This window comes from Hippoglossus stenolepis, chromosome 6 (genome assembly GCF_022539355.2).
Source record: "Hippoglossus stenolepis isolate QCI-W04-F060 chromosome 6, HSTE1.2, whole genome shotgun sequence".
NCBI lineage: Eukaryota > Metazoa > Chordata > Actinopteri > Pleuronectiformes > Pleuronectidae > Hippoglossus > Hippoglossus stenolepis.
The window spans coordinates 19,609,525-19,626,772 of NC_061488.1; positions in this window are offsets into that span (position 1 = coordinate 19,609,525).

Here is a 17,248-nt window from a genome sequence, read left to right on the forward strand (position 1 = left end):
CTTAATCATCACCAATCTCATTTTCAGAGGATCCGTGCGCTCATTAGTGATGCCTGATGAAGTTCCCAATCAATATGCAGATTAGGAACACATCAATTTGTTTTGCGTCTTCAGACATCTTTTTTTTTTCAGCACAGAGCAATCCCGCTGAAATGTTAAAGTAAGGATGTCAACACTAGGCTACGGATTTCCATCTGCTCAGCTCGACACTGAATGGTGTGTGCAGTTAAAGCTTAAGTTACAATACAACCACCATTTAGAGAGAGATACTTGTGTATTCATGAAAAGATTTGTTGTGTTTTTCTGATGTGGTCATTACACATAAATACTGAGTTTTACTAATTCTTAACAATATTGTTTGTTTTGCTGCATTTTGTCCTCCTGTACATTGTTGTCTGCAATCAGTGACCATTTGACAAATGTAGTCAAACAATAGCACCATGAGAAATTCTGGGGCCCCTGAAAGCTTTGTAACTGTCTCTGACACCATAATAAACAACAAACCCTGCCAGATGTTTCATGTCGCCTTTCCTGTCCTCATCACTGAGACCCCCGGTCCATGAAGAAGGGGAGAATAACTGAATGTTTTACAACCTCCCATATAGTGTTAATTCTGTCAGGTATTGTTAGTCGTCGTCTTAGTCCATGGAATACATGTGTCCATATTATTTTGTCCAAATATGTCATATTCATTTAACATCACCCTTTTCAATTTTAGTCTAGTTTAAGTCTAGTCAAGACCAACAATGTGCATTTGAGTCAAACTGCACTGAAACCAGATTTCATCCAACACACATATAAGCAAATACAAAGCAAATATTGCAGGTCAAAGTTTTCCAAAGTTGGTATCATCGATTAAACGATTTACCTCGTCACAGGAAGTGAATGTTTTACTTGCCTTCTGGCTCTCACAGATCGGAAGTTTACAGAAGGTGCAGGTTCACCTCTGAAATATTTGCGTATGTGTGATGAGGCCCTTAACCTGGGGGAGGCAGCAGCATTAGCAAATCCAGTGTAACCTCACTCTTGCAATATGATCAGAAAGTGACCATGAAAAATAAAACACTAATACTCATATTGAACCCTGTGTGTGTTAGAAAGGAGTTGTTTTTACCTTGTATTTTTTAGGCCTTGTGTTGTTCTATATTGTGTTATTCAATAAGTGTTTACAATACGTTGTACAAAGCCGTTTTAAAATAAATTGGTACAGGAAATATTTGGTACCTGAAACCGACTTTTCCCAGACCCCAAACCACCTCCTTCATTATATGCTGTACACAGTAGACCTCACAGTTCGACTTCATTTAGCCGCCACAGACACAATCAATATCGACAAGGCCTGAAATGTCTGTCGCCCTTTAAGTTGTGTGTGCTTTAGCATGGACAGCATGTTAAATGCAAACAGTCAGTGAACTTAGTTGACCGGGCTACTGACCCTTACTGAGATAGAATTTCCATCTGCAAGAAATTATGCAATGCTCTGTTGTGTGAGATGTTAATAGACGATATTACACCACTGCCTTTAGTAGTTGTCTCAATATAACTTGTCTCTTAATCAAAACAATACAAACAACCTACTTTGACTTTACCTACGTCCTGGAGCAGCGTGGGATCATTCATGGCAATGAAAAAACAGACAGATCTGTCTAACTAGCTAGTAGTGTGTTTGTCTTTTGTCAAATATCATTTGCCCCTGAGGTTACGATGGACAAAGCCACAGGTAAAGTGGATATTATGCAATTAAAAGGCGACCAAAATGAAACGTCAGTTACCTTGAATAAAATTGAAAATTTCTCAGAGTTTGAACATTCTTGGAAACATTTTTGGATGATGAAAGTGTACAAGTCAAGAAAATAAATGACATGGGTCTCGTCGTTTTTTGGACATTTTAAAGAAAAGTTCTTACACGTTACATCAGATGTATATTCAGTTTTGTGGATTTTCCCCCGGTGGTCATGTCGGTGACTTATCTCCTGACAATACTGCACACTCAGCTTTTCTCTTGGTGGCATATGCGAAGTGGAGCAAAATGCCAACCCATTTTGTGGCTGTTATATTTCCTTCACCATATGTTATCCGATCTTCTACAGACATTGATTTGCATGCTAGTAATCTTACTTACCAGAAAGATGATTTGAGCATGTAAGAAGAGAAATGTGCAACACAGCCATTTACATTTTCATTCTATATCATCTTTTTTACAGACAGGTTTTGCCAAATGTTTAAAACGTTTGCCAGCAGTTTAGTCTTGTGGATTTTTCCAATGATAGTTCATGTTAATTTTGTCAGTTATTGTTCTGTGACACCTAGATATCATCTCGTCTTGGATAATGACACACAACAGATTGCTTGTATATATGGACAATTTTTTTATCCTCAAAAGTTCAACTTAAAACCATTTTTGCTCCATAATTCTTGATACATCACCAGCATTGGGCTGAAACCGATGTCAATTATCAACAGTGTATTGCATTAATTAATCTGCACTTTTCATGCATACAGGTTTGTGTCAGTGTGAGGTCCAGAGGTTTACGTGTTGTTTCATGTGACCTCACCAGGGAAAATAAATGGGTACACCCTGTATATTGAAACTCTAATAATACCTCAGCCAGGCTGAATATATTGACTGACATAAGCTTATTGCAGTTATTTCAGTATCGACAAACACGTCAGCTAATTACTAACGCGGAACTGCTGAAGCCATGTTGGAGGTCAATCGGACACACTATGGTCTTTCAATGGCTTCAGGTCATTGTCCTTGACCTATTAAAAAACAAGGAAAATGCAGTGATCTTATACTCACACAGGGATCGTTACCGCAGGTTCTAGCCTGTTTGACAATCTGCCCCTGCTTTGGAAAGCCTATTCGCAGGACAAGTAGGCACTTCACTTAACTGATTCAGTGGTTTTTAACCACACTGCGATTTCTCACATCTCTGCCCCCCACTCCACTCTGCGCCCTCCCTGGATGTGGATGGAGCTGATCCCTGTCAGGGGGGGTCCGGTTCTTTGTACACTGGGGGTTGAGTTATTAAGGTAGAAACCACCAGCTCAGCAAACACGACCAAAGAGACAGATGAAGCCTCCTTCACACTCAGGGCTTCTCATCATCCTTAAACCACCGGAATTTACTCTCTGTCAAGAGCTTGTCCCAGAGCAGCGCGCACACGAGCCAAGAGGCTGTTCACATGCACTCATACACCAGCTCACGTAGTCACAGAGTCTATGCGTCTAATGAAGAGTAAATAGATTCCACAACAATCCCTGCTTGACAAATTCCACAGCCTGAGCTCAGCCTGCGTGAAAACAATCCACAAAGATTTTGGAAAGTACATCTTCTGTTTGCAGGATGGTACAGTAAACATGCCCGCCGATGCATAGTAACCCTTTTAGTAAGCAGAAAGTTTGCATAAAGGCTGAGTCATGTAAAACATTGTGTTGTGTGGCTGCAGAGTATTCCATTAGCAAGAAATATTTCACTGACATTGAGATTTTCTTTAGGCCCGTTTGCCACAACAAGAAAAAAGGACCAGTCAGTGCCGTGCGACAAGAATTCCAAAAAAATGGCAAAGAATTGTCTGGTACTTCTAAACTGCTGAGAGATTCAATTAAAACAAAGTGTGACAAGAATATTTTCAAAAATCCGCCCGCCCACACCCTCCTGCCCCGTGTCAAAAAAGATCCAATACAGCTCTACATCCAGAATAGTACTCTGCAGACCTCATATTATAGGCGTTAGCACACATATCATTCATTCTATGGCCGTCGACCAGTGTATGTGCAACAGCCACGAGGTCAGTGGAGACAGCAGTGGTTATTTGTTTACACACAGTGTCCATGTCACTCTGCTCTGCAGTGATACATCAGACAGATTCTCGTCAGCAAATCCAATCATTTCCAAATTGAAGAACTCATTCTCTCTTTGTGCTCACCTCACATTACGGCAGCTCCCGGCTCGCTCCACTGCAAAGCAGGGAATCATTCAGATGCTGGATTCAATCACTTGTTCACTAAAATACTGATCACTGTCTGGGTTTAGCTCGAGAGGAGACTCTGAAATGTCAGATACCTGACTGCCGACATTAATCCTGCAACTTACTCACTCCTTTCGACAGTCACATGACAGATACAAGCCTGAAAGTAACATAAATTGACATCTACATACACCATACACATACACTACATGCACTGTATAGTAATATATAGTAATAGTAGCACATTTGTCTCAAACTGAATCAGAAGGTTTCTATTAGGGATGTCATACGAACTGATACTTCGGTACCAAGTCGATGACAAAATTCTAAAAACTTCACGGTACTTTTTTTATTAGAGCCCCCGAGGTACCGAACAAAACCGCTCTGCATCTGCCAATCGCCTTGCTGCTCCCTCACTGCGAGCTAACCACTCAACAAAATCACATCTGTTTGCTGTCCTGGCTCCTAAATGGTGGAACGAGCTCCCCATTGACATCGGGACAGCACAAAGTCGACACATCTTCCACCGCGGATTAAAGACACATCTCTTCCGACTACACCCTGGATAAAAAAAAAATTGGGCACTTACATGTAGCACTTTGTAGTTTGGCTTTTTTAAAAGCAAATTGTACATACTTGATTCGTGTTCTGGGTTTGTACCCTCATGGTTGAATGCACTTATTGTAAGTCGCTTTGGATAAAAGCGTCAGCTAAATGAAATGTAATATAATGTAATGTAAGGATGTTTGCTGCAGCTGCTTCAGCATCGGGGCAGGTGCACATCGCATGTCTGGTGTCCTTGTACCGTGCCGTGTTTCCCTGTCGCATGTCCTCGCTCCCCCGCTGACCTGCGCTCACTTGGCCTTGAACTGCCTCGTTGGGAAAAAGGAGTATCCTTGACTTATTATTATTTTATTTTTTTAAAGCTCCTATTGTTGAATCTTGTTTTTTTGGGGGGCAAAATGTCACCAGTGCTGCCCTGCGAGCATGACACACACCTTTCTTTTTGTAACACAGGTTGAGGCTGTGTTGTGTGTGTGAGGGAAAGCTGCTTTCAAAAATGCACCGCGGCCCTGAACTTTTCTTGACATTACCCGGGGGAGATGTATGTGTCAATGCAAATGTGTGAACCAGTTGAAGTGGACATGAAACAGACCTCACCCTGCCAGCTCCATCGTGCAAAGAGTGTGTAATGTCCGATTGAGTCACTGTGCAAACAGATAAAGGGCTGGAACTGGCTGACTCTCGGCAGAATGTAAATACATCACGGCATCATGAATATGATAATGAACATATTGCAGTTCCACAACAGTTTTCAACTACATACTGTATGTCCTCGTCACACATGGTCCATCCGTATACAAGGTTTATGACTTAGTCTTGTTAAAAATGTTGCTGCTTGCATGTTGCCCCTTCTTCTCATATTTCTCAGTGAAATTTTCGCATAAATCTGCTTCTTCCAACACTGATTGCAAGAAGATTCTTATTAATGGTAGAGCAATAAGTCAAACAGCTAGAAATTTAGGGTTGTAGAAGAAGGAATAAAAAGATAGGCTCTGATGTATGATTCCATGGAAGTTGTAAATTATCTGTTTATCTTTCATATTAAGTTTTTATTTGTTGATGTGAAATGTTTATTTTGGAAATATATTTCATTTAGCATCGTCATTTACCTCTTTCTCGATTTTAGTCTATATGTGGTAAGATGACCTCTGTTTGGGATGGATGGGTTTGAGCATGAGTGATGATCAGGGGTTCCGGTGTGGATCGATGATGGGTTGGCAGGTGTCACAGTGAGGGACAGATGTACAGTATTATGTTCCAACATTGGACCAAGTGCTTTGGCAGGTTGGAAGCAACTTAAGGAATTTATGTACACATATATATATATATATATATATATGCTGCATTTTTGTCTATGTTTGGAAATGATGTAGACACACAACTGCTTGCTGATTGGGTCTTTTTGGTCACAACATAGCCTTCACTGATTCATCAGGTTCCTTTCACATGACCCCGTTTCAGAAGATAATAACCGGCATCAGCCTTGGATACCAGTGTAGAATGCAACATACAGTATATAATCAATTACAAATGTGACTGATGCTGTTATCTTTGCTAATGGCTATTGTTTGGCTAAATTCTGCATTTTACAATAATACAGCTGCTTACATGCATAGGAGACGAGATATTATTCAAGCAAAGAGCAACAATTCCTGGAACATGCATGCTTGTTACACTGGCGTGGTCATGTGACATGCATTTTCAAGTGTTAGTATGGACGCGGAATAAAACTGAATGGAGCCAAAACATCATGTGGACAGAAATTTTTTTAATTTGAAATGTTGATGTAGAAACGAAAAGATAGTCGAATGAATGTAGCCTAAATACTGAAACCCTTTCTTGAGTGCTCAGATTTAACCCAACCCAGGCTCTCAGTGGAGAAACCTGAGGTCAACCTTCCCTCGCCCCCCCCTACTGACTGGGAGATCTTCTCAGAAGTCAGAGGCCTGCCTAGCTCACAAACTAGCACAAGGTTGCCCACTCAAGTAAGGTTAATTGACGTATGGTGACATTATACTGTTGTGACATGCAAATAAGTGTATTTAACCATTTTGTCTTTTCTTTTTTTGGTGCACTGGTTGTCCTCTGGCCAATGCTAGTGGTAGAAAGAAGAGATTATCATTTAACAGCTGTCATTGAGATGTACGTGTCTGTCTACAGCTGGTGGAGGGCTGTGTGGAGGATGAGAATCTTGTCTCTCTTAATTAGAGGAGAATGTGGAAAATAATCTGCAAAGGTATTATTAAAAAAAAAAAAACTTTCATTCACAAGCAAATATAAAAGTTCTGTGTATTTATTCGATGTTTGGAGGCATTGATCAGCCAAGTTTCGGGCTGTCAATATTCCTCGCTGCTTTCCAAATCCTCATTTGGCTTTTCCCTGCGGACAACAACAGTACAATGTTTCCCCCCCCGCGCTGCCGACACAGGGTGGAGGCTGTAAAACTTAAAGACGGCTTCAGAACCCTCACAACTTCCACAAGGTAAAGCTGTCAGTGCGACATACTGTTGTCTGGTTGCAAGAGAAGTTTGTCATAAACTTGTGAAGCGGTGCAAAGGAAGCGTTGACAGAATGATTAGAGACTCGGTGCCGTCTTTGTCACACTTTCTCTCAGCCTATCAAAGTCAGACATTTTGTAAACACACGCTTAACTGGAGGGAGCCAGCTCTCAACATTATTATTAATTGCATGAAGCTCTGTGCTTATTTCAAAGCCATTAAGTGCTCTTACTCAGTGTCATTCAAGCTAATGTAGTATATTGCTCGACTAAACTAAGACAGAGACTGGATAAAAGGAATAGGAATTTCATTTGGAGAAGCAACGAGTGGGAGTGATGGAGAAAGTTTTATTGATGGAACTACTGAGCAAGCACAGCACTGATAACTTGTTATCAGTCAGTCAATCCATTCAGTTTGAATGTCAAAATCCCAATTTAATGCAAAATGTGCTGGTTTGTTGTCTCGGCAGATTCTGTGCACATTAAGCTTCTCTATTTAGTATTTTTATACCAACAGTGTGTTCATTTACAATGCTGTTTGAATTGACAATCCCACCGAGGATTATCGACCAATAGTTTTGGTCTCCACTCTTATTATCGTTGTTTCCAGGAGTAGCAGGGCGCTGTTTTCCAGTGGAGGAGCTTTGATTGGCTGTGACAGATGCTACGTGCCAGGCAACAGTAGCAGACAGACAAAGCTAGCAGCTCCCAGGTAGTTGACAGTGTTGACAGGTGTTATCAATCCCAGTTGGGCTCCTATTTCTTTAACTAGGTGAGTAGAAAAATATTTGGACATGCTGTTCAATTTTGGGATACTTTTTATTGGTTGTTTCCACCTATAAACAGTTAGGACATATTTCAAACTGTAAAGGAGACATGCAGAGAAAGAGACGTGAGGCAAAGATAGTGTACGAGGTTAAAGACACAGGTGCATGTTGGGATTCTAAAGATAACAGGAAGTTACTTATCTACACAAACAACACTGCAGCGTGGGGACACACAGCTTGTGGAGGCAGACCACACAAAAAAGTCTCAATTCAAATCTGAACACGCAGACATGGTACACATATGTTTAGATTCACAGAATTGTTTTGCATGGATAATATGGCAAATAAATTTCCTTTAAATAAATGCTGAAAAAGGGAAAAAAATGATACATATATGCTGGTGCTATAATGATATTGATATGGACTACAAATAAGTATAGAATAGGATTTTAATCTCTTATCCATTATTGTATTTCTAATTTATCGTGCTGAGACACAGCACAGTACATGCATACAAGCCCAGCAGCTCTCTCACATCTGGCTTTAGATTTATTTTGTTAACCTTAATATTATCCTCTTTCTCTAGTATGTGTTGTCTTATTCTCGGCTAGACCGATAGCAGCTGGAGAAAAGGTACAAAATAGCTCTGTGGGAATGCACTCTGACGTTGTTGGAGACGGGCAGACAAGACACAACTATTGTTAGGCAGGATGAGCTAAGGTTTGGATATATTTGTTCAACAGAGAATGTGACCCCTTTGATTAGGATTATAATCCACCTTTCTTCAAGGACAGCTCAGGTTTATAAATGTCTGCACAGCTCATCTACCCAGTTTCTCTCATCTCGTATCTGGTGCTGGTGATAAACACATCTGCTAAAGACATCATCCGTCTCCAGAAGCGTCATCCCTTCACCCTGCAAGATTTCCCTCAAACTTAAAGCACAAGTCATTGTTTGACTTATCAGTCGAACATTAACTGATCATCAACAGCTGAAGTTCATATTTCAGAATGTAGGCTTGCATATATATATATATATATATATATCCACCTTCTCCTTAACCCTCCCTCCAAACTCTCAGTAAGACTGTGAAAAGTAATGGAGGTTATTGAGGTTAGTAACTGAGATGTAATTACTAATCCCTTGTAGTAATGAAAATGATAATCATGATACTGTAATGTATTACTTCTCTGTTCTGGTGATTAACTTCCACGCCATGTTCTGCAGGGGGTGGGTAAAGGGCAGTTTTTTTGGCAAGACACCAGGGTTTGCACAGGGTCTAAAAAAGTTTTTAAAAAATAGTCTAAAATTGAATCATCTGCAGTTTAGGCCTCAATGATGTAATATATAACAATTCTTCATTAAAATGTCTGAAAACCACTAGACCTACAGTATGTTATATAGTTTGTGGACTTGTGTACTTATACTATCCATTTGCTTCAAACAATGTTGAAACCCAAATAAATTCAAAATTTTGTTCAACACAGCAGGACGTTTAATTTTGGTCACCTTTTAATTGCCTTATATCCTCTATGGTGCTTCATGACATCATTATACTTGTTCTTTTATTATTTTTTAATTGAGAGACCACCAGATGCTGAAGTTACATACAGTAGGTTTAAAAATCTTAGTTGAAGTTTTGGATGTTTCTGTGTTGCAGTTCTTTCTCACCTATACAGATATTTGCACGCTGTAATAAAACTTCAAAAAAGACCAATGTGAAACTGATGACTGAAACACCCCAGCTTGGTTTTGGGAAAGAAAAACCTGCTGTCATGGCCCTTTGTGACATTTTGAGGGTTATTCTGAGGGTGGGAAGTGAAAGTAAGTCTGGGACTCCAATATTCTTTCATAAACGTCATTTTTGACATAGATCCTAAATTTCTTTCATTATGGTCTTAACAATGTCTTAGAGAGAGAGAGAGAGAGAGGCTCAGTTCTCCCTTACTTGTTTATCATTATGCAGATGTTTGGTTAATTTTCAGATTCAATTTATAATAGTGAATTTATCTACCATGTAGTCTGGATGGACAGATTTTAATATCAGATGTGACATATTGATGTAGCATGTTGCCTTTCAGTGAGTTCCCATTAGTTTGTGATCCATAAGGTTGATTATCTGGTCCAATCTCCAAACTATAGATCATAATTCTTCTAGTAAAACTCCGACAAAGACTTTCATCCAGTATGGAAACAACATGCCTCAACAAATATGTCAGCTCTTATTATGTATCACCCACTTTCACCGTTTACCATTTGATATTCACTGGCAGGAATCTGGCACGCACGCATGTTTACAATCCACCCACCCCCACTCTGCAGCCCCCTGCTTCTTCTATTTGTGAGCCACAGATGGAATGTCCTGCAAAGCTCGCTATGAAACAAAAATCCACCAACGCTGTATTTAATGACCTGAAACTGTGCAAATAAATTACATTATCAACCAAACAGGTGACACAGTTAAGCCTATAGTGTGGAGCCAATTTATTTCACTAATGAGTTTCTTTCCAGGACTTTATAATTAAAGAGTTGAAAGGGGCAGAGGGAGAGAGGTCAGGGGTCAATGACAGATGGTCACTTTGTGGCTATTCATCTGTACACGTATTTCAATACTTTAGTGACGACCGTTACCTCTTTGTGACCCCGGTACTGTAAAGGTTGATTAATTATGCCGCGAGCCCACATAAAGAGTTCAGACCATAATTGCAGCCTATTTTTTTCCCCTCTCACCTTGCTCTGCTCTGGGATCCTGACAAAAAGGCCCCTTAGGTTAAAATATCATATGTGACGCTCTATATGTACCAGTGTGAACACAGACCAATTATGCAGTTATCGCATTACTGCTGCCTGGCAATTACTGTACTCAGCTGCGCTTGCACTTTATACACAGCGTGCTAAAGCACACAGAGTACAATCAATCGTTTTCATCACTCGAGGATCAATTAAGTATCTTAACGTGAGTAATTAATCCCTTGATTATATGTATTTTGCTGCGTGTTGAAAATGTCAACATTTGTTTGTTTTTAATGAGATTTGGACCAGAGCAGTGGGATTCCTTGCAGATTTGTGTATCCTTTGCACACTGAATATGATAACAAACCACAGACTGAACATAACAGCTTGTGTATCAAAATGACTCTGCACTGTGCACTGCAGTTCATTCGTTGTTTATAATCCACTCTCATGGTTTTACACAAATGTTGCTCAGTTATAACAATATTTGTCTCAATAAGGTGAAATGAGACTTTCTGTTAAGTAACTAAATCCTCAGTATACACACTGCTTGATGTCAAATCCTGTGAACTACGGTATGAGTGCAATTTTTCCAAATGCTGTTAGAGAGCTCAGTTGTCATGTTGTGGTGACAACATGATGAGCAATCGGCTTGATGCAATGCACAGATGCTACTCTGCACTCAGATTTTACAAACAATTTACTGATCACAGGGAAATGAAACATGACTAAAGAAAAGGTGGATACCCTAATTGATGTCATCTTCTCAAGCAACTTATCCACAGCCCTGTGCTCAACTCAAGCACCTCCATGTAGTAAAATAAAAAAAATAAGAAAATTAAACCGCCTTTATTTCATATTTTTTTAGCTTACGTAGTGGGTGTGCAGAGCATCTCGGCTCTCAGCTGCAGACTCTCTCTCAGTGGTCACATTACAACATCAAGTCAGTTGCACAAACCCACTCTGCACTGCATGAGTGCATTTAGCAGTGCAAGCATTACCACATTTGACCCTTGGGACTTACCGTACTGACCGGCAGGCACTGTTGATTAATGACGAACATGAATAGTGGAGACTTCACTGGGACTGGTCACATACGTACACTGTGGATATCAATGATTTACATTTCCCTCAATAGTTCAGGATACTCAAAAAAGGCTAATCTAGTTTTGTAGTGTAACAACTTATATTTGTGAGTATTCTCATACAGCTGAGGGTCTTTGATGTCTATTCTCTAAAAAAGAGTAATCAAGGAATTTATTAACTGGAGGGGCGTTGGAGAGTCCATACCAAGGCTAACCCCTATCTCGCCATGTTAAAGAAATAATTCCTGGATCTATCTATTCAAATTCAATAGGTTATTTCTTACATCATGCCCCTCTCCTCCACACCACTCCAAATTCAACGGAAATTGGTTCTGTAGTTTGTGAGTAATCCTACAGAGAGACAAACAACGTAAGCGCCTTGGCAGAGCTAATGACCTTCCATTAAACTGAAGGAGACAGATTAGAAAAGGAATAGACACATGCTCTGCAATAGAAGCCAGAGTTTCCTGATGTTTAGTCTGGGTCAAGTTCCAACATTCTCCATAATCCTTCATTGCTTCAAATTCATTACCTTCACCAAAGAGCTTATGTTTCCAATGCTGTCTGCACGTCTGTCAGCAGGATTATTCAAAAGAGGAACCCATGGACCTTTCACTTTCTTTTCCATGTCGAGATCCGGCTTGGGCCTTGGCGGAGGTATGTGCTCCTCCGAGGTTACGCACTCGCTGCCTGGTGAATGGGATTTTATTCACGCTCCATTTGCCAAATTCCTTGTATTATATTGTACATATTCATGATGCCAATGTAGCACTAATGATAATATCAGATTTTTTCTAAGACTTCCGAAAGTTTCCTCCAGAGCCACAGAAGCATTTTACAGACTATGAAGAGCTACTGATACTCTCATTAAAAACAGATTCTTCAAGAACTCCTCCTAAAAATGCAAGACACAAAGTTGTTCGGTGTTAATCACATGACCTGCCCCGCCCTGGTTCAACCGCAACAACGCTCTCCGTAAAGAATCGATAAACCTGCTGGATGCGAAGTGAAGGGTCAAGACATAGCCTCTAGCTTCTTCACTCATTCAGATCCTTCCCTTACAACGAAAGCAGATGAGCGGACGACCTTTGTGCAGCATCTCACACTCCCGTTTTACAACACCATCAACAAAAGTGGTTTAATGAATTTGCTTGTCACTGGCTCCCCATTCTCCTCCCTTAGGCTACTGCATCCTACCTCGCGACAGCACCGCCTCTGTGACTGCACTTTAATAAGGCGATGGAGTCTTTGGCAGGATTAGTACATTGGGGAAATCCACAGAGGCGCCGGAGATTGAGTGCCAGTGCCAGCGCTAACACCCCTCGACTGGAGTGATGGTTGATGGGTAACTGGTTTGATAGAGGGCAATGTTGCAACGTTTTTTTTCATAAAAGATTGTTTTGAAGCACTGTGGGTGGCACGGATACTTGTTCTCAGAAACTTCCACTCAATAGTTTCCTATCTCCAGTTTAAAGGCAACTCTGCAATTTGGCCTTTTTGCTTTTATTGTTCCTCCATCAAGGTCTTGAATCTAAACGTTACTGTGGATGGGAGAGGAGGTTAGCAGGAGCTCCTAAAAGCCTCCATCTTCATCATCATTGCAGTGCATCAGTGCAATCAATTAATAATTAACAAATTGGCCCTCTAAGGGTTGTTCCCCCTATAAAATGGCATTGGCAATGAGGATGGAATTGAAAGTAGTCCCTGCATATGGTTAAAGGACCTTCATGAATATTCAATGCAAGATGAAGGGGAATGCTCATTTCTAGGTGAATGGATTAACCATCTGACCACTGAGTTATGTCAACATACCATCAGGAAAAAGCACACCGCAGCAACAAAGTGCCAATTAAAAGGTCGTAGGTTTGCTTCCCCTTATTAATATTAGTCATAAATGATATGTATATCATTTACATATACAATTGGGTGGAATTTTATTTTTGAAGAATAATTGTGTATACCAATCAATCAAATTTTATTTGTACAGGCAAGATTCACAAATCCCAATTAACCTTCTAGCGCTGATTTGACATTTGGTAAATAATCCTGCGACAACCTGGCCCCTGCGTGTCTTCTGTACTGTTAGCTGCTATCACTAGCATTAGGTCTACTTGCCTCAGGTTGCTGTCAGTAACTTTATCTTCAGTGGCCACATTACTGACTTTGGGCACTTTCACACTTTCCTTGTTTGGTCTGGACCTTCAGACTCTTAAATTTAACCGAATCAGAATATCAGGTGTGAAAGGTGCCTCAGACTATGATTCCGACTAACAAACCAAAATTCCCTCTGATCCAGAGAGGCAGTCTCACTCTGGATCAAATCAAATCACGGTCGGGTTCGTTTGCAGTGTGATAACACATCAAACTTATGGACCAATTGCAGGAAGTTGAGACGGTATTGAAGAATAGAAGAAAATGAAGTGAAAGCAGCTCGCAGGATTGCTTGTAGTCTTTGCTTCTGATGATATAAAGTTATCAACGAGGGAAAGTTAAATAACAAGGATGCGCATTTTGCTGTGAGTGATACCATAATGCTATTCATCTTCTCCACTCAAACAGAAACTTTTTTTGCATCTTCTATGCAGTTCTACAAAGTTGGTGAATATAAAAGCTGAATTTATTACATGCCGATGTCAAAAGCACGTCCGTCTACGAACCAATTGATGTCAAGTATAGGTAGAAGCAGCACACGTAGATGATGATGACAGGATATATATATCATATTAATTTCTTAAGTGCATTCCCTAAATTACAATGTGAAACTAAAACTAACCAAACCAAATGTGAACAATGTAACAGACATGAACCTTAGTTCTGAGATTAAGGTGTATGATGCCATTGGTCACTTTTGTTACCACTGCAACTTTAGCAGTTTCTTTTGTCATAAGTTCTTCTATGTTCCAGTATCCACAGTATGTGGCACTGTGTTTGAAGACAGACTTCTTACAAAACCTGGATAGATACAACAACCATGATAGATACAACTAGAGATATGAAAGAAAGTTTTATGCTTTTGAATTAGTACAAAACCTTTCATGATGAAAGTGTCGAGGAAAACCAAAAGTGAAACATTAGTTGCTGTGTACATCTACCTCGACTTATACCTCTATGTTGTTGGTGTTTACTCGAGTGCTGACCATCGTGAGTAGTTATGCTGCATCGAATGTTTTACAGAAATTAAAGACATTAAAAGACACAAGGGATTTATTGGTTTTCTCCAGTAGATTTTAATTGATTGTAACAATCGATATTATAGATGACCTGAAGCACATAAGGGCTGAATCATCTACTTGCATCATTGCATATTGACTTGCTGACCATTGCCACCAAACTGTGCCCTGACCTTTTCACATAATACAGAAACATAACTGGATCCTATCACAAACATTATGTTTTCAATTTCAGTCCTGGTAATTTAATGGAATTCTGTCCTGGTTAAATACAATATGAATTTCTGTTTGTCAATTGTCAACAATTAGTTTGTCCTCGGGACAAACTGTTTGAAGAATTCCCATGGCAGCATCACACAAATGGCTTAGCCAGCATACTGATGAAATCAATACACACTTAAACAGGGAAAACACAAGCAGGTCAAGGATGTGCACTTATTAGGTGAGGATTATGTTTGCAAGACAACAGTGCGGTTAAGATGTGGTCAACCACTACTGTTCCAGGATATTGTAGGAATCTTTTGGGAGGGATGTGCATGGATATCTGAATCAGATAAATGAATGTGTAATTAAATACATGATTCCTGATTAAAAAAAAAAAAGGATGGACATGGATGAAAGGGTATTGATGTAGAGACGCTAAATTAAAATATGAAACAAATATGCACCTCTGGGATTTTAGCTCCTGTTCAATCATGCATCATGTAGTAGAAATGTTTTTGGTACAACAAAATGTCACTACTCAGACTGATTTTTAAACAGATTTTGCACATTTCTGTCTCATCTGTGGTTGTATTTTGACATATGATATTCCTGGTTACCTGAATCAATGTCCAGCTAAATGCTAATATTAGCATGTCAACATGCTCAAAGATGGGGTACTAATGTTATGCAGGTCAGATTGCTTGTTACAGGCTCAGAATGGAAGAGTCTCAGGTCCAGATTGGTGCAACACATTTAATTACAGGGTGTGGCCCTGAAAATAATATAAATGACAATAGTCAGCAACACTATTAATATCATCACCTGGTGTTTACACATTGTGCATCACCTTTGCTATCACTTAACCCCCAGTTCTGCTCTAAACTTGTCATAACATCACACTGTATATGTCCAATGCAACCAACAACAGCTTCTATACGAAACAACTAAAACCATGTCAACAACCATGTGCAGCAAAATAAATGGTCACACCATACGTAGAGGTTGAAACAATTCTATTACGCTTTAAGCTGAAAATATTTACACATCAAATCTTTGGAATTAAATGTCTGATGATGTCTAAATGCTGATGATGCTGCTTGGGGTTTAACAATCAGCACAATCAATCACTATCTAACAGTTGATATTACAAAAGCACTCCAAACATTAGAGGAAATGAGAGGGGATCATTAAAGTCATTAGGATCCATCCTCTGGAGACCATGAACATCTGTAGCACCTGCAGGTGATCTCGTCAGCATCCAGTGAGTGAAGCAAACATTAAGGTGCTGTACTGCCAGACATCAATTCCTTTGTCTGTCACTGTGACTATATCTGCTCATGCAATCTATTCCGTTCTTGCAGTGATTTCACACAGACCATATACTTTACATTTCTGTGAAATATATTCTGTCCTGTGTGGCAGAAACTTTTCTTTTTGCAAGTAAGGACACTGAATCCATAGAAAAGCTTTCATGAGCTGAAAATAGGTTGGATCACTGTTGCATAGCAATCGCTGATAGTTGCGTAACATGTTTGTGGAGATAAACACTGTTGCAGATTTCTAAAGAGCGAAGTGGCGTCTCTAGCTTTACAACAGCCCTGGTGTTATGCTGGACTGGTGACAATGACAGGCTGTGCTCACTCGTTTTTTCTTCTCCTCTCAGCTCACCAGCTTAATTCTGCAGTTCTTCCACTGAAAGCCAGCTGTCATGCTCCTGTGTCCATCTTGTTCCCTGTCACTGTAACCTGGCTGCATTGAAGTTACATGCAGTTTCTGTCTCTGTGGCTAGTCTGCAGGGGGGATGATTCATGAGCCTGATTGAAATGGACCATCACGACCCCCAGGAGGACTTTTTAAGCCCCCTGTCTGGCGGGGAGAGGCCACAATCGGAGAGCTGTAGATCATAACCATGATGATAGTGGTTTTTCTATGATAGCACAGGGGGGACATTGAAAGCCAGTCTATAAAGGCTTCATTCAAACTCCTGGCAAAGACCGTCGATAGCCCCCAAAGTGCACCTGCCGCTGCCTAGGGGACTCATGGAGAACCAGAGAGGGAGGCATGGAAAGTGAAAGAGCACAAAATAACTGAAAAGGGCCAAGGGAGATGTACAGGGGCTTGGCGTGTGGCTGGCGAGCAGAAGGGACCATGCTTTGGGTTTTCCAGTAAAGCCACAGAGGGACATGGAGAGTAATTCAAGCACAGTGCATTATGGGAGCACTGAATGCCTGCCCTCATGTGCATGCGGAGAATA